The sequence below is a fragment of the Amblyraja radiata genome, chromosome 3 (genome assembly GCF_010909765.2).
Source record: "Amblyraja radiata isolate CabotCenter1 chromosome 3, sAmbRad1.1.pri, whole genome shotgun sequence".
NCBI lineage: Eukaryota > Metazoa > Chordata > Chondrichthyes > Rajiformes > Rajidae > Amblyraja > Amblyraja radiata.
In genome coordinates, this window is record NC_045958.1 from 74,710,574 (window position 1) to 74,733,597 (window position 23,024).

General features: G+C 46.6%; 1 protein-coding gene across 11 annotated transcripts in view; it reads left to right on the forward strand.

Moving 5' to 3' along the window:
* The window catches only part of pip5k1b (phosphatidylinositol-4-phosphate 5-kinase type 1 beta), a 150,224-nt gene that overhangs the window by 47,203 nt on the left and 79,997 nt on the right, over window positions 1–23,024 (forward strand). For 6 of the 11 annotated variants that reach the window (XM_033018087.1, XM_033018094.1, XM_033018095.1 and 3 more), the window contains exon 1: window positions 21,379–21,487. The exons of the other annotated variants lie outside the window; for them this stretch is intronic. The gene's annotated coding sequence lies outside the window, so the exon portion shown is untranslated. Of the gene's footprint in view, window positions 1–21,378; window positions 21,488–23,024 lie in introns of those variants that run through there. 11 annotated transcript variants of the gene reach the window in all.

The window sequence follows — 23,024 nt, forward strand, 5'->3', positions numbered from 1 at the left end:
AGAAACACTAACGGGGCACTTGGATAAACATGACTTCATCGGACAGAACCAGCATGGTTTTGTGAAGGGGAAATCCTGTTTAACGAATCTGCTCGAATTCTTTGAGGAAGTAACAACCCGGGTGGATAAAGGGGAACCGGTGGATGTGGTATACTTGGACTTCCAAAAGGCTTTTGACAAGGTGCCACATAAGAGACTATTGCTAAAAATAAAAAATTATGGGATTGGGGGTAATATATTAGCATGGGTAGAGGATTGGCTGACAAATAGGAAGCAGAGAGTGGGGATAAATGGTTCATACTCGGGATGGCAACCGGTAACTAGCGGGGTTCCGCAAGGGTCGGTGCTGGGACCCCAGTTGTTCACAATTTATATAAATGATTTGGAGGAGGGAACCAAGTGTAATATATCAAAATTTGCGGACGATACAAAAATGGGAGGAAAAGTTGGGGATGAGGAGGATAGGAAGAGTCTGCAAATGGATATAGATAAGCTAGGTGAGTGGGCAACAACTTGGCAGATGAAATTTAATACTAATAAATGTGAAGTCATTCACTTTGGGAAAAAAAATGATAGGGCAAGTTATTTTCTAAATGAGGAGGAGCTGCGTTGTAATGCAACGCAAAGGGATCTAGGGGTATTAGTACATGAATCACTAAAAGTCAGTATGCAGGTGCAGCAAGCAATCAGGAAGGCCAATGGAGTTTTGGCCTTTATTGCTAGGGGGATTGAGTATAAAAACACGGAGGTCTTGCTGCAGCTGTACACAGTATTAGTGAGACCACATTTGGAATACTGTGTACAGTTCTGGGGTCCATACTTAAGGAAGGATGTACTAGCCCTGGAGGCAGTGCAGCGAAGGTTTACAAGATTAATTCCTGCAATGAGGGGATTGACATATGAGGAAAGGTTAAGTAAGCTGGAGCTCTACTCTTTGGAGTTTAGGAGAATGAGAGGCGATCTCATTGAAACATATAAGATCGTGAGGGGCCTTGATCGGGTGGATGCACCGAGGATGTTCCCAATGATCGGGGAAACTAGAACTAGGGGACATAGTTGCAGAATAAGGGGGGGATCTTTTAAAACTGAGATGAGGAAGAACTTCTTCACCAAGAGGGTGGTTAATTTATGGAATTCACTGCCCCAGGGAGCAGTGGAAGCAGAAACGTTGAATATATTTAAGTCTAAAATAGATGGATTTTTAGCTGCCGAGGGGATAAGGGGCTACGGGGAGAGGGCAGGGATATGGACCTAGGTATGGTTAGTATAGTAAGACCTGAGTGATCTCCTGGACAAGTGTCGATCGCCTGGATTGGGGTCGGAGAGGAATTTCCCGGATTTTTTTTCCCGAATTGGACCTGGGTTTTTATCCGGTTTTTTGCCTCCCCCAGGAGATCACGCGGTTCTTGGGGTGGAGAGGGGTGATAGCGGTATAAAGGGGAGGGTAGTGTCTTGTGTTCTGTGTCTTGTGTCTACTGTTTGTGGGTAAGTGTGTCTGTTTAGTGTTCAGCCATGAGCGAATGGCGGTGCGGGCTCGACGGACCTGGTGGTCTACTCTCGCACCTACTTTCTATGTTTCTATGTTTCTATGTTCCTGGGCGTTCGAGTTGCCAAATTGGGCCATGCTGCAACCAGTCAATATGCTCTCGACCATACACCTGTGGAAGTTCAAGAGAGTATTCATCAACATACTGAATCTCGTCATTCTTCTAAGGAAGTAGATGTGTCGATGGACTTCCTTTATGATTGCATCAATGTGCTGGGTCCAGGAAAAATCTTCAGAGATGTGCATGCCGAGGATCTTGAAGTTGTTGACTCTCCTCTACCAACCTATTGAAAACCGCTGCCTTCCTCTTCTAAAGTCAACAATCAATTCCTTAGTTTTACTGACATTAAGAGCGAGATTGTTGGTTCTGGCAACTTTCAATCAGATGATGGATCTCTCTCCTATACTTCGATTTATCATTATCCACAATTTGTCCAACGACGGTGATGTCTTCAGTGACTTTAACGATAGTTGAACTGTATCTGGCTACACAGTCGTGGATAGAGAGTGAATAGAGCAGGGGCCTGACCACAGTCTTCAGATGCCCCTTTACTGATGGTTATTGAGGAAGAAGTGTTGTTGCTGATATGTACTGATTCTTTTCTAACAAGTGAGGTATTGCATTTTGGGAAGTAAAACCAGGGCAGAACATATGATAAACAATACGGCCGTGGAAACTGATGTAAAACTGAGAGATCTGGGGTTGGAGGTATGTAATTCCCTGAAAGTGGCGACCCAGGTAGAGAGGGTGGTGAAGGCGGCTTTTGGCACACTTGCTTTCATCAGTCAGGACATTGAGTACAAGAGTCGGGGCATCATGTTGCAACTGTATAAAATGCTGGTGAGACCACACATGGAGTATTGTGTATTGAATATGTATTGTGCAGTTCTGGTCACTCAGCAATAGGAAGAATGTAATTAAGCTTGAAAAGATTCATGAGGTTGTTACTGGAATAGGCAGGCTTGAGTTATAAGAGGTTGGATAGGCGAGGACATTTTTCCCTGGACTGTCAAAGGTTGAGAGGTGCCTTTTAGAGGTATATACTTTATGGAGGTTAGAGGGTCGACCGGGCTTGAATTCACTGGAATTTAGAAGGATGAGAGGTTATCTTATAGAAACATATATAATTCTTAGTGGATTGGACGGGCTAGAGGCAGGAAAAATGTTCCAGGTGTTGGAGTCCAGAACCAGGGCTCACAGTTTAAGAATAAGGAGTAGGCCATTTAGGACTCGGATGAGGAAAAACATCTTTACCGAGAGAGTTTTGAATCTGGAATTCTCTGCCACAGAAGGCAGTGGAGGCCAATTCACTTCTTGTTTTCAAGAGAGAGTTAGATTTAGTTCTTGTGGCTAAAGAAGTCAAGGGATATAGGGGGGAGAAGCAGGAACGGGGTACTGATTTTAGAAGATCAGCCATGATCATATTGAATGGCGGTGCTGGCTCGAAGGGGTGAATGGCCTACTCCGGCACCTATTTTTCTGTTTCTATATAAAATTATGGGGGCATATAAGATGGATAGTCACTGCCTTTTTCCCAGGGTAGGGCTGTCTAAAACTAGAACTTAAGTGAGGAAAGATTTTACAGAAACCTGGGGGGCAACTTTATAGAGGGTGGCAGCTATGTGGAATGAGCTGCCAAAGGAAGGTGTAAAAATGGGTATAATTACAAAATGTAAAAGACATCCCTGGGCAGCCTTGAGTAGCTCATTATAGAACCGCCATGTGTATGTACGGGCACCTTGGCGAAGAGGCTTCTGCCCCTCCTTGCCAGTAATGAGAATGTGGGAAAAGGAAGAGTAAAGTCCATCACTTTATGATGGTCACGAGTTAATTTTTAATCACTGCTAGAAAACATTTTTACCCAGGCATTGTTGAGAATATGCAGTTCGCTCCCACAGGGAATAGTTGAGCCAGACAGCTGAGATGCATTTAGGGGGAAGCTGGATAAAAGCATGAGAGGGAAAGGAATGGAACGGTATGGTAAGGTGCCGGAAGAGGGGTGGGGGAAGGCTCGTGGAGGCATATAACCATATATAACCATATACCAATTACAGTACGGAAACGGGCCATCTCGGCCCTTCTAGTCCGTGCCGAACACTTTTTCTCCCCTAGTCCCATATACCTGCGCTCAGACCATAACCCTCCATTCCTTTCTCGTCCATATAACTATCCAATTTATTTTTAAATGATTAAATCGAACCTGCCTCCACCGCCTTCACTGGAAGCTCATTCCACACAGCCACCACTCTCTGAGTAAAGAAGTTCCCCCGCATGTTACCCCTAAACTTCTGTCCCTTAATTCTCAAGTCATGTCCTCTTGTTTGAATCTTCCCTACTCTCAGTGGGAAAAGCTTATCCACGTCAACTCTGTCTATCCCTCTCATCATTTTAAAGACTTTTATCAAGTCCCCCCCTTAACTTTCTGCGCTCCAAAGAATAAAGACCTAACTTGTTCAACCTTTCTCTGTAACTTAGTTGCTGAAACCCAGGCAACATTCTAGTAAATCTCCTCTGTACTCTCTCTATTTTGTTGACATCCTTCCTATAATTAGGCGACCAAAATTGTACACCATACTCCAGAATTAGCCTCACCAATGTCTTGTACAATTTTAACATTACATCCCAACTTCTATACTCAATGCTCTGATTTATAAAGGCCAGCACCCCAAAAGCTTTCTTTGCCACCCTATCTACATGAGATTCCACTTTCAGGGAACTGTGCACAGTTATTCCTAGATCCCTCTGTTCAACTGCATTCTTCAATTCACTACCATTTACCATTTACATCCTATTTTGATTTGTCCTGCCAAGATGTAGCACCTCACACTTATCAGCATTAAACTCCATCTGCCATCTTTCAGCCCACTCTTCCAACTGGCCTAAATCTCTCTGTAGACTTTGAAAATCCACTTCATTATCCACAACACCACCTATCTTAGTATCATCTGCATACTTACTAATCCAATTTACCACACCATCATCCAGATCATTGATGTACATGACAAACAACAGTGGACCCAACACAGATCCCTGTGGCACCCCACTAGTCACTGGCCTCCAACCTGACAAACAGCCATCCACCATTACTCTCTGGCATCTCCCATTCAGCCACTGTTGAATCCATCTTGCTACTCCACCATTAATACCGAACAATTGAACCTTCTTAACCAACCTTCCATGAGGAACCTTGTCAAAGGCCTTACTGAAGTCCATGTATACAACATCCACTGCTTTACCCTCATCAATTTTCCTAGTAACCTCTTCAAAAAATTCAAGAAGATTAGTCAAACATGACCTTCCAGGCACAAATCCTATTGACTGTTCCTAATCAGACCCTGTTTATCCAGATGCTTATATATATATATTATCTCTGGTAAGTATCCTTTCCATTAATTTGCCCTCCACTGACGTCAAACTAACAGGCCTATAATTGCTAGGTTTACTCTTAGAACCCTTTTTAAACAATGGAACAACATGCGCAGTACGCCAATCCTCTGGCACTATTCCCGTTTCTAATGACATTTGAAATATTTCTGTCATAGCATGTCATATACATGTCAGAGAAAAATTGAATGCTAGAAATTTAGTGTCATTATTATCTAACGTAAAGAAATTACATTTTCGGGAAATGAGGGAGATGTCTAAAGCTGGTACAGTAAACCCTTGTTTTAACAGACCTCTTTATAATGGATTTCAGTTAATGGATGGACGTGCTGATGCCACACCTGGCTTGGCCCGCCTCCCCGGCCGCTTAAAGCCCCGGCTTCCAACCACTGCCAACTCACCAGCAAACCCTTCACCCACTGGCTGCGGTTGTTGGTCACGTTGTAGCCCCTTGGGACAGTGCTTTCTTCGGGCTGCTGCCACTGACCGGATGTGCTCGGTCACCGCGGGGCTACCTCCCCACCCACCTGCTGCTGCTTCTACCTGTCGGCCATTGGTTTGTCCACTTGACCGTTGCTGCTGCCGTCTCCTCCCATCACTCTGTCTGTGTCACCGGACTGTGTGCGGTGGCTGTAGAAGCGCTCACTAGTGGTGATCAGCAGCCACAGCACCTTGTTTTAAGGTGAAACAACATATAGTGCTGCAGTAACTCAACATTCAGTCTGAAGATCCCCATGTTACCTATGTATGTTCTCCAGTGATGTTGCCTGACCTGCTGAGTTGCTCCAGCACTTTGTGTCCTCTTGTGTGTTAACCGTCAGCTGCAATGTTTTGTTTCAACTACATACATTGATAGTACCGTACTCGGTAATTACGGACAATCGCCATTAACGGACACCATTTGCCCCCCCCCCCCCCAACCTATGGTTCGTTATAACGAGGGTTTAATACTGTTGGCTTCGGAATTTTTAGCAAAGGCCATGAAGGCTTAGTAACAAGGCTTGCAAGAAACCTGGATTAAGTGTAGAGAAACTGCAGTGAGCTTATGATCACCCCTTGTCTTTTTGACAAGATCATCTTTGCTGCTAAATGCAGGGGGTGGGATAGTAATAGATCTATTGCTTTCTTGCTTTCCTACTTTTTCCTTCCATTAATTTGCCATCAATGTCATCTCTGCTCAGCACACTGAATGTGAGCTTGACCGCAGCAACGTTGTCTCTAGTGTTGCGCATGTCTCTTGTGTTAGAGATATCGTCTGGTCAATGTCCTTTCACTTCCGGTGTCACTTTTTCCTTTGGGTGTTTGGGAAACAAGTCTTCAAATACTTTGCCTTCATTGGGTCCAATATATTGTGTATTATTTCATAAATTTTCACACACAATCGAACGTGACAGAGCAGTGCCCCATTATCAGAAACATCGCGTTTAATGGAAATCCCCCTTTAGATTCACTGGCATTTACGTTTAGTATACGAGCTTTCTCCAAAATCTCAGAGAAACGGGTTCTATGATGGCATTAAAATCTGGTGCTTGCTGTTTGCAAATTACCTGTCATGTTTCTGTAATCACAACTGACGCTATTCTTCAAGAGCATTTCCTTAGTTGCAAAGCACTTTGGAAGAATGGACCAGTGCCTCCAGCAGACTTATTAAAGTGGCGTTGGATTTCAGTTTCTATCCTGTCTTTGTCCTTAATCCCTCAATGGTGTTTTTATGTTAGCAATAATCGAGATGCATTTAACCAAGAAAATGTTGCACTATCAAGTTTCTTTCGTTTTGCACATTATTGAGCCCGGCAACTCAAAGCAAGGGTCGGGTTTAGGTCAAGTCTTGGGTGATTATAGAATTACACAACACTTGCAACAGAATTAGGGATTCAAGGGATATGGGGAGAAAGCAGGAATGGGGTACTGATTTTCGATGATCAGCCACGATCATAATGAATGGCAGTGCTGGCTCGAAGGGCCGAATGGCCTACCCCTACTCCTATTTTTAATGGTTATATGTTCTATGTTTCTATAAGGCAATTCTACCCAATGGGTCCTCATTGGTATTTGTAGTCCACATGAATCTCTTCGCATCCCCTTCACCTCATCCTTCCAGCAAATGCTATTTCAAGGTCAGTTTATTATCACATGTACCAATTAACGTACAGTGAAATTTAAGTTACCATACAGCCATACTAAGTGAAAAGACACACAACCACATAAGTTAACATAAACATCCAACACAGTGGATTCCACATTCTTCACTGTGATGGGAGGAAATAAAGCTCAATCTTCTTCCCCTTGTTCTCCAGCGGTCGGGGCAGTCAAACCATCGCAGTCGGGGTGACCAAAGCCCCCACAGCCGACAATCGAAGCCCCCGTCGGGGTGATCGAAACCCCCACGTCGGGGCAGTTGAAACTCTCTCCGCGGCATGGAGCTCCTGAGTTGGTCTCTTCTCACCAGAGACCGCGTGCTTCACCATGTTAAAGGCCACAGGCCCCGCGGTTGGAGCTTCGACCCCCGGCAAAGGGATCGCAAGCTCATTTGTATATTTACCCCAACTACACTGCCAGTTTGTCCTTGGGCAAGTTCTTGGATTGCCATTCTCAAAAAGGAGGATTTAGGGGCTTTTGCAATCACGGAGAGATGGTAAGTTAAGTATTAGTTAAAAATCTCAATTGAAGTCTGATTATTGCAGTGCAGTTACTAGGATTTTTTTAGGTTAGACACTTGTCACAGTACCACAGCAAACGAAAACAATCCTGAAGACCACAAGCATGAAAGTGAGGCTAATCTTAAAATATAGAAGCTAAATCTGTCAATGCTTTTCACATTGACTACTCCTTCACGCAGCCCTCTGAGGTAGAGCATTTCAAAGATTCACAACCCTCTGAAGCAAATCCTCCTATTGTCACTTCAAAATGGCCAACCTAATGTCCCCTGCATTTTCAGAGGCTCCTGAAGCTCTAAGCAGTGGAAACCACTTCTCGGCATCTACACTATTACTCCCCTCCAGTATCTATGACTTTGTAGATACTGGTTCAGTTATCTCAGCAAGAAGTTTAATTGGGGCGAGCATGATGAAGGCTGCCACTTGCGGATGGAATGTTGTCCAGCAGTGTTAATGCACTTTATTGAAACTAACTGCAGCTTTTCAAGTTGCCACAAGAAATTCAATTGAAGTTTCAAATGGAGAAATGGGATTGATTAATGTACTTGCACTGTCATGAGATAGTGATCTGTGTGCCTTCAGAACTTTAATTTGCATTGGTTCAATAGAATGGCCATAAATTGTGTGAACAGCTGCAGATACTGTGCAAGATCAGAATTATACTGCGTGTGCTGTTGTTGCACCACTGTGTACATCAGTTGGAACATTTGCTGATTTAGAAAGAGGAATTTGAACGATACCCATCCTCCTTTTGTACTATGCCCACCCTCTGCACCATTTCTGCCCCCAAATCCTCCTACTATAATGCTGACTAGATTGAGTCCAAGGCTTTTTGCATCTGACCCAATTCTCCTCTCGACTAACGCTAATGATGGCCTCAGTTTGCACCCACTCGTGCGGGTTTGATTACAATTTATCTTTGGGGAAACTAAGAAATAATTTGCAGTTCCACAATGATTTTGATAATGTTAAAGCTCCCAAACATTTGATAGTCGTTGGAGCATTACTTAGCTGTGTCACTCTGAAAGTGTAGGAAAAGTGGCAGCTTATTCATACACGAGTTCTAGTTTAATAGGGTATAAACATTGGTTGCAAGACTGGGGAGAGCTCCCTTACTCCTCTCTGAAATTATGCTGTGCGAGCTTTACCAAAAAAAATGACCATGCATTTCCAGTACTACATAGTCAGCTGCAATTTTATTTGTGTGGAATGAGTTTTGTGCCCATAATCTTGGGATTTGGAGGCGGGAGAGTGTACTCTTTTTCTTGGGTAGTCTGGGTAAAGAACAATTTGCTACCCTCGACGCCTGTGTGAGAATTTATTTTAACGTGGGTTAGCCATTTATACCAGCCAGTACATGTTCATGACTGAACTTTGTCTTTTGACAATGGCAAGGAGGTCCAATTGGGGATCAGGCTCTGCTGCGCAGATTTCATTGCACGCATATGCGCACACACCTCGCCATGAAAACGGTGACACAATCTTTACCTCCACTCCCCTCCTTTGCACCCTCCAAACCTGATCTCCTTCCTCAGTCTCCCTGTGTCAGTTCACTTACCCTATATTTAAGAGGGAGTTAGATGTGGCCCTTGTGGCTAAAGGGATCAGGGGGTATGGAGAGAAGGCAGGTACAGGACACTGAGTTGGATGATCAGCCATGATCATATTGAATGGCGGTGCAGGCTCGAAGGGCCGAATGGCCTACCCCTGCACCTATTTTCTATGTTTCTATGTTTCCCCCCCCAATGGTCTTCTTCCTCCTCCTCACTCCCTTCCTCCCTAGCCTTCTCAATTCCCTGCTACCATCATGTGGTTATCAGATAACTCATTTCCACTTCAGTCCCTTGTTATCTCCCCCCCCCCCCCCCCCTCCCTTCCACTCCACTCCCCAAAACTATTCCAGCTGCTGATAGCTTGCTCTAACAGTTTTGCTGCCCAATGCCTTTTGTGGTTTGCCTACAGGAATAGTGCCCTAATTTCCAAATGGCTTTCCGCATAAGCAGTCATGCTATCCAAAGCTGGCAGGCCAGCCTCAATCTCTCCCAGAAGACCTCGGGTGAATCTTTCTGTCCCTTTAGTGCTGCTCGATGTCAGTAGATTGTGGTCCACAGTTGGACCCCACCATGCACTTTTCCCCAGTGAATGGGGATAGATTCATCCCACAGGTGTGGGAGCCGATCACTCAGCTGCCATTTATTATCCTGCAAAACCAATATATGCCCAAGTGCAGGGAATCTGTTTACCAAATTCCTCTTAAAGCTCCTGGGGGGGCGGTCTCCCAGCCTCCCCATTGAGCACACATTGAACACAACTTCAGGAATATTGAGGGCAGGACTCAGAGCAAGAGTGGAGAATCTCTCTGGCCAACAGAGGTATCTTGTGTTTGGTTGCCAGTGGCTGGCAGGATACTGTGGTAAATTGATGTTTAGTGACCACAGATAGAAGTGTGGTAGGGAGATGTGATGAAAGCAACCAATCGGATAAATCAATTTTGGCTCTTTAAGAGCTTGAATACGTTTCTGAGATCTTTTATGTAATCTGTGATTCTTCTTATTCCCTTGAATCTGGTGGTGTATAGAAAATCATTGGCATTCAAACAAAACAGGGGCTAAAAGAGCATAGCTGGGGGATTTAGACAAATACCTGAATTGCCAGTGCATGGAAGGCTATGCATCTAATGTGGTTAAATGGGATTGGAGCAGATGGGTAAATGGGATTAGAGTAGACGGGTACAACCTGGTCATGGTGGGCCAAATTGTACTTTAGTTTAGAAGCAGCGTGACCCATCAACCCACCAAGTCCACACCGACTACCGATACCCGTACACTAGTTCCACCCTACACACTAGTGACAATTTAAAGAAGCCAATTAAACCAACACGCCTGCACGTCTTTGGAACGTGGGAGGACATCGGAGCACCCAGAGAACCCACGCGGTCACAGAGGGAACGTGCAAACTCCGTACAGACTGCCATCCCTAGTCAGAATCAAACCCAGATCTCTGGTGCTGTAAGGCAGAAACTCTACTTCTGTGCCACTGGCTTCTCCCTGTGCTGTAGGTTTAGGGTTATTATTGAAACACCTACCATAGTACAGAGAAAACTTTGTTTTGCTTTTTATGTTCCTGATGGGTAGTGCTGAGCACGAAAGGAATGAGGAAGAAAATTATTTTAATAGGAAGTCTTGAACTGGGTGTGGAATTTGAGTTGGTGCAATTAACGTAATACCAGGTCTGACTCATTTAATTATTCAGATTCGAAAACAACACTTCCTGGATCGGGAAATAACATGAAATATTTTGAAGACTTGAAAATACTGTGTTTTTCATTATTTTTATAGAATGTGGGTGTTACTGACGGGGCTGGCATTTAATGCCCAACCCTCGCCTCCCTTGAGAAGGTAGTGGTGAGCCATCACCACTCGTGTGTGTGTGTATGTGTGTGTGTGTGTGATGAAGGTGATTGCGCAGTGCTGTAATGTAAGGCAGTCCAGGATTTAAATCCAGTGACAATAAAGGTGTTGCCAACATGTTACCAAGGACGCACGATGTGGATGGAAATTTACAGGTGATGGCATTCTATGCACCTGCTGACAATATTCTTTCAGAAATTAAGAGAGAAGCATTGGGAGGTGCAGATGAAAAGGCTGTTGGAAAATGTGTTGCGCTGCACTGGTGATGAAATAGTCACAGCTCGGCTAGCTGTGCTTTCTTTAATACAGCAAGCATGTTCCTGAAAGATGGTTTGTTTCAGCCACCTTGCCCTGCAGTACCTCATTACCGGATAGCCCCAGTGTAAACTGCTCTTATCCAGCTAAGAAATTTGGCGTTCCATGTTCTCCATTTTTATGCTGATCTGTTTGGGTTCGGGCTCGAGGCTGTCCATTCAGGACAGATGAGAACCGGTTTCTCCACCCTGAGTAGTAAATCCAGGGAATACTTGAGCATGTTGAAAAATCAGTGTATGAAAGGGAATGATGGAGAGAAATCTAGGGATATGGAGTTTATGCAGAAAAGTGGTGCTGTGCTGAAAGGTTTAGTTTAGAGATACAGCGCAGAAACAGGCCCTTTTGCCCATCGAGTCCGCACCGACCAGCGATCCACACATTAACACTATCAAGCCAATGAACCTACAAACCTGGAGTGTGGGAGGAAACCGAAGATCGCTGAGAAAACTCACAGGGACAACATACAAACACCATACAGACAGCACCCGTAGTAGGGATTGAGTTCGGGTCTCCGATGCTGCAAGGCAGCAACTCTACCGCTGTGTCACCCTGACCGGGTCATCAGAGGTCCAAATAACAGAGCAGGCAGGAAGGTCAATCAGCCCACTGCCTCTTCGATTTCATACATTCAGCATTTGGTTTTGAGGGAAGAATGAGTAAACTAGGAAAATGAGTATGTAGATTATCATTGTGCAAATGTTTAAGGTACTTTTTCAAGCATTCGTGTTGAGGTGCCATTTCAGCCTTTTGTGCTCAAGCTGACTTCTGAAAGTAATCAAATTACTCCCACTCCATTCCCTTTTCTCTGTAGCCTTGTAAATGTTTTCCTTTTCAAGTGTTTATCCAATTTCCTTTTAAGAGCAGCCATTGAATATGTTAGGACTGCCTTTTAATGCAGCATGTTCCAGCTCATTTTTGATGTTTGTATGTATGTATATACTGTGCCTTCCATAATGTTTGGGGCAAAGACCCATCATTTATTTGCCTCTGTACTCAGTTTGGGATTTGTAATAGAAAAATCACAGGTGGTTAAAGTGCACATTGTCAGATTTTAATAAAGGCCATTTTTATACATTTTGGTTTCACTATGTAGAAATTACAGCTGTGTTTATACATAGTCCCCCCCATTTCAGGGCACCATAATGTTTGGGACACAGCAATGTCATATAAATGAAAGTAGTCATGTTTAGTATTTTGTTGCATTTCCTTTGCATGCAATGACTGCTTGAAGTCTGATTCATGGACATCACCAGTTGCTGGGTGTCTTTGGTGATGCTCTGCCAGGCCCCGTATTGCAGCCATCTTTAGCTTTCACCCCACCAGCCGGCAAATACAACACATAATCCTCCGCCATTTCCGCCACCTCCAACGTGACCCCACCACTCGCCACATCTTCCCATCTCCCCCCATGTCTGCCTTCCGCAAAGACCGCTCCCTCCGCAACTCCCTCGTCAATTCTTCCCTTCCCTCCCGCACCACCCCCTCCCCGGGCACTTTCCGTTGCAACCGCAAGAAATGCAACACCTGTCCCTTCACCTCCCCCCTCGACTCCATTCAAGGTCCCAAGCAGTCGTTCCAGGTGCGACAAAGGTTCACCTGTATCTCCTCCAACCTCATCTACTGCATCCGCTGCTCTAGATGTCAGCTGATTTACATCGGTGAGACCAAGCGTAGGTTGGGCGACCGTTTCGCCGAACACCTCCGCTCAGTCCGCAATAACCTACCTGACCTCCCGGTGGCTCAGCACTTCAACTCCCCCTCCCATTCCCAATCCGACCTCTCTGTCCTGGGTCTCCTCCATTGCCAGAGTGAGCAACAGCGGAAATTGGAGGAACAGCACCTCATATTCCGTCTGGGGTCCTTGCGTCCCTATGGCATCAACATTGAATTCTCCCAATTTGGCTAGCCCGTGCTGTCTCCTCCCCTTCCTTCACCCTCTAGCTGTCTCCTCCCACCCTCCCATCCGCCCGCCCTCGGGCTCCTCCTCCTCCTCCCTTTGTCCTTCTTTCTTTCCCCACCCCCTATCAGTCTGAAGAAGGGTTTCGGCCCGAAACGTCGCCTATTTCCTTCGCTCCATAGATGCTGCTGCACCCGCTGAGTTTCCCCAGCAATTTTGTGTACCTTCGATATTCCAGCATCTGCAGTTCCCTTTTGAACACATCTTTAGCTTATGCTTGTTTTGGGGGCTAGTACTCTTCAGTTTTCTCTTCAGCATGTAAAAGGCATGCTCAGTTGGGTTCAGATCGGGCGATTGACTTGGCCACTCAAGAATTGAGCATTTTTTAGCTTTGAAAAACTCCTTTGTTACTTTAACAGTTTGTTTGGGATCATTGTCTTGCTGTAGAATGAACGGCCATTTTTTGAGGCATTTGTTTGAACTTGAGCAGATAGGATGTGTCTATACACTCCAGAGTTCATTATGCTACTACCATCAGCAGTTGTATCAGCAATGAAGATAAGTGAGGCAGTACCTTCAGCAGCCATACATGCCCAGGCCATAACACCCCCACCACCGTGTTTCACAGATGATGCGGTATGCTTTGGATCTTGGGCAGTTCCTTATCACCTCCATACTTTGCTCTTGCCATCACTCTGATATAAGTTAATCTTCGTCTCATTTGTCCACAAGACCTTTTTCCAGAACTGTGGTTGTTCTTTTAAGTACTTCTTGGCAAACTGTAACCCGGCCACCCTATTTTTGCAGCTAACCAGTGGTTTGCATCTTGCAGTGTAGCCTCCGTATTTCTGTTCATGAAGTCTTCTGCGGACACTGGTCATTGACAAATCCACACCTGACTCCTGAAGAGTGTTTCTGATCGGTCGGACAGGTGTTTGGGGATTTTTCTTTATTATAGAAAGAATTCTTGTCATCAGCTGCGGAGGTCTTCCTTGGCCTGCCAGTCCTTTGTGATTAGTAAGCTCACCAGTGCTCTCTTTCTTGTTAATGATGTTCCAAACAGTTGATTTTGATAAGCCTAAGGTTTGGCTGATGTCTCTAACAGTTGTATTCTTGTTTCTCAGTCTCATAATAGCTTCTTTTACTTTCATTGGCACAACTTTGGTCCTTATGTTGATAAAATAACAGCAATAACAGCTCCTAATGCCTTCCCCTATTGATACAATTATTTTTAAAAACGCTGTTTTCTATAAAGCAGTTTCTTAGGAATGTAGCTATGGTATTATAGTTGAACTACTTGTACACATAGTAATGATGGTAAACATCGTCAGATGAGGCTCACAGGGTCAATACCCATGTAAGGTGTTAATTTCAAGTCTCCACTCCAAAGACATGCACAAAGCACCTAGATTGGCACTCCAGCTGCACTTAGTGGTGCGATCTTTTAGACAAAGATGTTCAGCTATGGTCTGGATGCTCTCTTAAATGGGTGTAACAGATTCCATGGCGCTAGTTCAGAGTTATCCCACCTGTCCTGCTAAAAATTTATCCCACAAACTGCATCCTAAAAGCCGATGATCTAGCCTTGACCCGAAACGTCATCCATTCCTTCTCACCAGACATGCTGCATGTCCCGCTGAGTTACTCCAGCATTTTGTCTACCTTCAATCTGGACATTAACTTGGTGTTTATGGGAGCTAGCTTGGTGGAAATTGACTGGTGAACCTCCTACAATATAGCATTGACACTTTCAAAAGCATTTTGAACCCTGACTAGCGGAGTCGGGGGATATGGGGAGAAGGCAGGAACGGGGTACTGATTGGGGATGATCAGCCATGATCACATTGAATGGCGGTGCTGGCTCGAAGGGCCGAATGGCCAACTCCTGCACCTATTGTCTATTGGCTTTTGTCTATTGTCATTTCATTGGCTGCAAAGCATTTGGGACTTCCTGATTTGGTAACGGCCTTTGTAAAAATGCAAACATTTTGAATGCAGTTAGATTTCATCAAATCTCCATTCTCCTTTTTGCTTAATTAAAAATAATAGGAATTTAAAATTACACAAAGGGATGGCTTCAAACTTGGAGTTTAACCAAGTGCAGGAAATCTGCAATGATTTATTTCTTAATCTGCCTGTCAGTACTTATCTGCAGTTTGACAGTTTGAGGGAGTGTTAACCTTTGTACTTGTGGTTTTCTATCCCAGAGGTGACCGTGCCATTTTATAATTTATACTTTGTATTGTGATCTTCGTTAATATTTTAAAACAAATGATTGTAAGACCTTTTTCATGCTGCCAGCCCTTGTAATTTTCAGCTGACGTGCTTCATGTTTTTGCTTTAGCTGCTATTTCAGGGGTTTGCCGTGACTATCATTAGTGACGATTTGAATTATTTTGGTTCCCTTTGACAATTTGTTGGATGCAGGAGACCAGAGATGTTAGTGGCCATTGCCGTCCGGCTTGTTTTATTATCAGTCAAGTGTGTGCTCACAAATGCGCATAAATGCTTTAAGTACGCATTATAAATACTGGAAATTTAAAAATAGAAATTCCGAGGGGTGCCCTTCAGCATCCTCAGGCAAAGAAACAACAATGGCATTTTGGCATCTGTCTCTCCGCTGCTATATTATAAGCTTCAAACTGTGATTAGAGACACCATTCTATTTAAAAAAAATTATGCTTGGAATTTTTGAATTGAACATTTTTTAGTGGGGGGTCAGAACGAGGTATCAGAGGTAGGAAGGAATGTAATTTGAAATTGATTCCCTTTTTTTCTATCTTCCCATCCTCCAGTGGCCTGTTCTGCTTGCCCCTCGGTAGGAAGGATGTCATTAAGCTGGAAGGGGTACAGATTTAGGAGTCCTGAGGGATATCATCCTCACACAAAAGGTGGTGCAAATAATGAACGAGCTGCCAAAGGAAGCTGAGAACATGGATACAATTACAATGTTTAAAAGGCATTTCGACAGGTCCATGGATCAGAAGGGCTGAGAGGGATTTGGGCCAAACACAGGCAAATGGGACAATTGTAGCGGCACCTAGTGGTATGGCTGGGAAGTCAGAACTGTCATTGGTCGGCACGGTCATGTGACAGCGGGGGTTCGTTCGCGGGCCTTTAGCCAGTTATCAGTGCTCCTCCCAGCGACAGGAGCTGTGTTTTGTAAGCTCAGCAAGGCACGCGATTTTCACGAGTTTTAGTTTCGTTTTCTGTAAATAAAAACTTTCACTCAACCTGCCTGGTCTCGCTTCAGTGGTGACCCCGACGATCCGAACGTTTGGCGGATCTCAACATGAACGCCGCCGAAAACCTCGATGCCAACCCCAGCCACCCAGTTTCACTTAAACTGCCCGTTTTCTAGGCGGTTCAGCCTCGTGTGTGGTTTCAGCACATCGAGGCCCAGTTTGAGATCCGCCAGATTGTTGCGGATTCCACCTGCTATTTCTACGTGGTTGGTGCGCTCAGCCAGGACACCGCCATCCGTTTGCCCCCTTACCTGCAGAATCCGCCTGCCGTCAATAAATATGAAGGTCTCAAGGGGCTGCTGCTGCGCATCTTCGGGCTCAGCTGCCGCGATTGCGCGGCCCAGCTCTTACACATGTACGGCCTTGGCGATCGTAAGCCATCGGTGTTAATGAGCGAGATGCTGTCACTCATGGACGGCCACCAGCCTTGCCTTTTGTTCGAGCAGGCTTTCCTGGAGCTGATGCCCGACGACATCCGACTGTTTCTCGCCGGGTCCGACTTCGCTGACCCCCTGCAGCTCGCCAGAACGGGTGGATGAGCTGTGGCTCGCCAAGCTGCAGGACGGTGTTTCCATCAGCCGGGTGTCCGCGACTCCGCAACAGCATCGACGGTCCGTTCCACCATCGGCCGACAGCGCCGCACCGCAGCCGACCACCGTGGATAGCAGAAAGCGCCAGTGGTGTTATTACCACCAATGCCACGCCCCTGCTCGTATCCACGAAATGCCTCGGCCGATCGCCAGTAGTGGCTATCGCAGTTGGCCAGAAACCGCCTCTATGTCCGGGACTGCCATTCCAGGCTCCGATTTCTTGTGGACACTGGGAGTATCTTACCTCCGTCCAGAGTCGATACCCGTGCTGGTAAGCATGGCCCCACCCTGGCCACCGTCAACGGCAGCCCCATCCACACCTATGGTACTCGCACCGTTTCCCTCGTCTTTGACTCTCGCTGTTACTCGTGGCCGTTCAGGATCGCGGATGTTTCCCAGCCACTGCTAGGCGCCGATTTAAATTTTTTTATGGGCCTTTTCTCTCCTGGTTGACGTCCGGGGGCCAGCGCCTCATTCCTCCGGAGTCCCTCCCGCATGCGTCACCGCGGCCCGCGGTTTCCTCCGGCCCGCATCTCGGATCTGTGTCGGATGCGGACGGTGCATACGCTCCGATTCTGGCCAGGTTTCCGGACATTCTGACCCCTCGGTTTCGTTCGGCCGTCCCCAAGCATGGGATTATCCATCACATCCTTACCACCGGCCCTCCGCTTCACGCACGGGCGAGCAGGCTCCAGCCCGATAAGCTGCGTTTGGCTAAGGAAGAGTTACAGAGGATGGAGGACATGGGAATTGTGTGGCACTCCGACAGCCCATGGGCTTCCCCACTCCATATGGTTCCCAAACCTTCCAGCGAGTGGAGGCTTAGTGGGGACTACCGCAGCCTTAACACCGTCACGAACGCTGACCGCTACCTAGTCCCGCACATCCAGGGGGTTGGACTTTGTATTCATTTACCTGGACGACATTCTGGTTGCCAGCCGCTCCCACCAGGAGCACTGTGCGCACCTCCAGGTGCTGTCCCAGCGGCTCCAGGACCACCAGCTCGTTATTAAAGCTGCCAAGTGCCAGTTTGGTCTCGGCTCCATTCCTTCCTCGGACACCATGTTACCCCACAAGGCGCTACTCCTCTCCCCGGCAAGGTGGAGGCGATTCAGCAGTTTCCTCAGCCGCTCACCATTAAAGGGCTCCAGGAGTTCGTGGGGATGATTAACTTTTACCATTGTTTTGTGCCAGCGGCAGCCTGGGTCATGCGGCCTTTGTTCCAGTGCCTGGCCGGCAGGCCGCGGGACCCGGTGAGGGACGCCGAGACGGTGCCAATGCCTCCATGCTCATTCACCATGGGGTCTGCTGCCCTAACCGCCCTCAATGTCAACGCTTCGGATACTGCCGTCGGTGGGGGACCTCGAGCAGTTTATTGACGGTCGCTGGCAGCCGCGTGCCATTTTCAGCAGCCACCTACGCACCCCTGAGCGGAACTACAGTGCGTTCGACCGTGAGCTCCTGGCTCTTTATTTGGCAGTCCAGCATTTCCTGGAGTGCAGGCCCTTCACCGCGTTTACTGACCACAAGCCCCTAACCTTTGCAGTCACGAAGGTGTCCGACCTCTGGTCTACTTGCCAACAGTGGCAACTGGCGTTCGTCTCCGAGTTTACCACCAATGTCCTGCACATGGCAGGCAAACTAAACCAGGTCACTGACGCCTTATCTCATCCTGCGATCCATGCCGCGCTGTCCGTGGCCCCAGGCGTTGATTATTCTGGGCTGTCTGCTGCGCAGCGAGACGGGGACGAGATGATTGCCTATCGTAATGCTGTTTCGGGGTTGGTGTTGTTGGATGTCCCGCTCGGACCTTCGGGTGTGATGGTCCTGTGTGATGTCTCCACCGGGCAGCGGCGGCCCATCGTCCCTACGGGTTGGCAGCGGCGTGTGTTGGACTCCATTCACGGGCTGGCCCACCTTTCCATCTGGGCGACTACAGCGTTGGTGGTGGCCAAGTTCGTCTGGTACAGCCTCCGCAAGCAGGTTGGGGCCTGGGCCAAGGCCTGCATTCCCTGCCAGACGTCAAAGATCCAGCGGCCTGTCCGTGCGCTGCTCCAGGACCTCGTCATCCCTCAACACTTGTTTGCCCACATTCACGTTGACCTGGTGGTTCTCTGCCGCCGTCCCGTGGTGCCACCCACCTGCTCACGATTCTGGACCATTTCACGAGGTTCCCTGAGGCCGTCCCTCTCCCGTCCCTCCGCCGCGACTTGTGCTCTGGCACGTTTTGATGTTCCTGCCAACAACTCTACAGACCGTGGTGCTCTGTTCACATCTGCCCTGTGGTTGGCCATTGCTCAGCTGTATGGCGCTCAGCTGCATCATACCACCGCGTGCCATCCTCAGGCTAACGGTTTGGTGGAACGGTTTCACCGGCGTTGAAGGCGCGGTTCATGGGCCCGGATTGGCTGGACGAGTTGCCATGGGTGTTGTTGGGGATCCGCACGGCTCCTAAGGCAGATTTGGACACGACATTTGCGGAACTGATTTACGGCTCCCCTCTGAAGGTGCTTGGTGAACCCACTTCGTCTGTGCTGGCGCACCTTCGGGAGGAAGTGGGTGGACTAGTTCCTGTTCCAACCTCTCGCCACGGTGTTGCTCCTTACGTTCCGCCTGCGCTCAAGGACTGCACCTTTGTTTTCCTCGCAGGGACTCGCACCGACTCTGCTGCAGCGGCCTTATGAGGGTCCTTTCCGGGTGTTGCAGCCCGTCGTCGTGATGTCGGGGGCTGTGAGGAGATCATTTTGATGGTCCACCTCATTCCCAGCAATCTAGATGTCTATAGCCCGGTGGTGGTGGCCCAACCCCGCGTAGAGATCATCCGCTGGCCATTCTGCTTTCGCTGGTTCCGCGTTTTGTGCCTGTTGCACCTGTTATGCCGGTTCCACCCTGTCTACACTCGGCCTGGCTGCCTGATTGGACTCCCGCTCGTTTCCTTTCCTCAGGTTCTGGAGGAGGGGGCCTGTAGCAGAACCTAGTGGTGGGGCTAGGAAGTCAGAACCCTCGTCATTGGTTGGCACGGTCACGTGGCCTCTGGGGTTCGTTTGCGGGCTTTTAGCCAGTTATCAGCGCTCCTCCCAGCGACAGGAGCTGTGTTTTGTAAGCTCAGCTAGGCGCATGGTTTTCACCAGTTTTAGTTTCGTTTTCTGTAAATAAAGACTATTTCACTCAACCTGCCTGGTCTCGCTTCACAATTATAAAACCTGGTCAGCATGGCTAAGTTGGGCCAGAGTGCTTGTTTTTGTGATGTGTGGTTCTGACTCAGTGCACCCAGAGCTCCCACACATCTTCCTCCTCAAAGTGTCGGCTGTGGGTCCAAAGACTACACTCTCGCCTCTCGAGTCCATAGATCCCAGGTTCAAATATTTCTCTAGAAGGTTGATCACATGAGCTAGGCTTCTGTTTCATTATAGTATTGAAGGAGGACTCCACAGCTGGAGGCATTGTCCCTGAGATGAGGCTCTATGTTCTCACTCTAATGGACATAATGGGCCTTTATGATCAAAATATATCCCCCTCCCTCATTTCCAAACTCTATCCTCTAGGCAATATCAGTAAACTGAATGATCTGATATCAGTTGTGTGAGTTCTGTCCATAACCCGACATCTCAAGGTGTGCAGAACGTTTTAAGTGCTCCATAAGCTGGTCTTTTACTTTTGTGCCACTTTCCTGCATTAACCCTATATCCCATGATCACTTTAATAATATCTAAATATCTCAATCATTCAGTGACCAAGTTCACAGCCCTCTGGCAGATAGATTTGAATAGTCAAATTCTCCTCAACTCTACCCTGAATGGCCAGCTCCTTATTTTGAGACAATAATTCTGTGGGGGGTTTTTTTAAAGGCAACTCAATTGGATGATATTATTCTTGAATCTCTCCTGTCAAAGCTCTGAGAATGTTATACATTTCTTCAGTACAGAGTCAAGAGTGGTTCTTGGTTTCTTGGTCCTCCCAAATATTCCAAATTGAATTTAAACTGGAGGTGGTGGAGGGAGGACTTAAGCCAGACCTAATTGGAACTGAAATTCTCACTTGCTTACATTACCGAGAGATTACTACTTTTTCTTTACTCGAAGGGTCTGATCACTTTATTGGCCGCAGTGTTTCTTGGGATTTTCCGAAATTGTAAAATATGGGGCAGGAATGCAATGACGGTGAAAGTCGGAATTTGAAGACTCTGCTTCCTCCTTGCATTGTTTAATAAAAAAATTACTTCTGCCTTAGTTAAATGTTAGAGGCATGCAGAAAGCTTTTTTGAATCTCATGGAATGTTGATGTGACCCACCCACAGCAGGTGAATAGGTATTTCCAACTAGGCTGACGTTATTTGCATCATTATTTGCCTGCAACCTTCTATGTTGCACAGCAGGAAGCGTCTGCATTACTGTAAAGAAATGATTGTAAAGCAGGTTGATGGATTTGAAGGCTCTGGAAATGTGAGTGATTGCTTATCCTTACAAATGTTATTTGCCTGGTTTCTGTATATTTGTATCTGTAATTCAATGCCAAAATTACTGGACCAGTAACCCAGAATTTGTCTACTGAATTATATTCCAACATATTATATGGTATACAAAACAAATGTCACTGTGCCTTAGTTAGTTAAGTGACAATAACTGAATTTGAACTAATAATATCTATTATTGGATGTTACTTTTTTTTTTTAACAGATTCATCTGGCTCATTTGTGTCTGATAGTGAGGAACGTTGCTGTCTCTGCTCAGTAGATCTGTATACGATAGTCTAATTGAGGCAGCACTCTCCTCTGAAAGTGGAGGTTGATTACCTGACTTGAAGCCTGAGGGAACCTGATTGGGTCAACTCTGGGTTGAGTTGAGTGTTATGTGCTCTGGAACCATTCAGATTAGTTGGAGAGAGAGGTGTGAGTGCATGACAGACATCCTTAGATGTCGCCCACCTCTCAAAACATGGGGGGGACGTGTCCCCTCTGGCCCCCCCTGGGTTTTCCGCCCCTGCCTTGCCGCACTTTGGTTGGCTCTCAATGTTATACCACTGCAGGCCTCTACCAGCAAGCCGTTTTGTGGAGGGCGCAATTAATGTTAGTTTAGCTGAAACTACCCATGTCCAATGTGTGGTACTGAACGGATTCTAGAGAGAGTTTGTATTTTCGAGTTGTTGCATTGAATCTTCACGCCTTGGTATTTTAACTCATCTCAGTGTGTGGTGTTTGCACACAGACCCCTCTGAGACCAGCGTGCAATGTTTGCAAACGGCCCTCTGAGATCAGCGCAAGTTATTAATAGGAGTCAAGGAACTGCAGATGCTGGAATCTTGGAGGAAGTCCCAAGTGCTGGTGGAACCCAGCGGTTGGGCAGCATCTGTGGAGGGAATGGACAGATGGCATTTCGGGTTGGGACCCTTCTTCAACAGAGGGGAGTAGTAATGGGGATAAGCTGGAAAAGAGAGCCTGAAGAAGCCTGAAATATCCATTCCCTCCACAGATGCTGCCCGACATGCCGAGTTACTCCAGCACTCTAGTTTGTTAATACAGAGCCTAGGTATCTAGGATTATTGCACAGACAAATAGGACACATTAATAGCAGATGTCACTGCTTTTAACGTAGAACATAGAACTGTGCAGCACAAGAAAAGGTCTTTCAGTCCTCTATGTCTGTGTTGACCACGATATCAATGTAAACCAATCTCCCTTTTATCTGTTGTTTACCCATTGCCTCAAGCCTGTTTCCAGTGTAGGTGTCTTATATTTCTTCAGTAAATGCTTGGGCTGAACTCATTTTGTCAGACTGCGTGTGAGAAAAGGTTTGTGATTTGGAATATTTGGATGACACTTTATAAGAACCAGCACGGGTGAGGAGACTCGTTGACCTCCTGTATTGTTAAGAAACATTGATGTAAAATCCAATTAAAATTATTATTTTGGAGAGATTTTAAAAACTTCCAGAAATGTTGTTCTGTGGGGAGGTTGTGGAAGAATTAATGACTGGGCCCTCA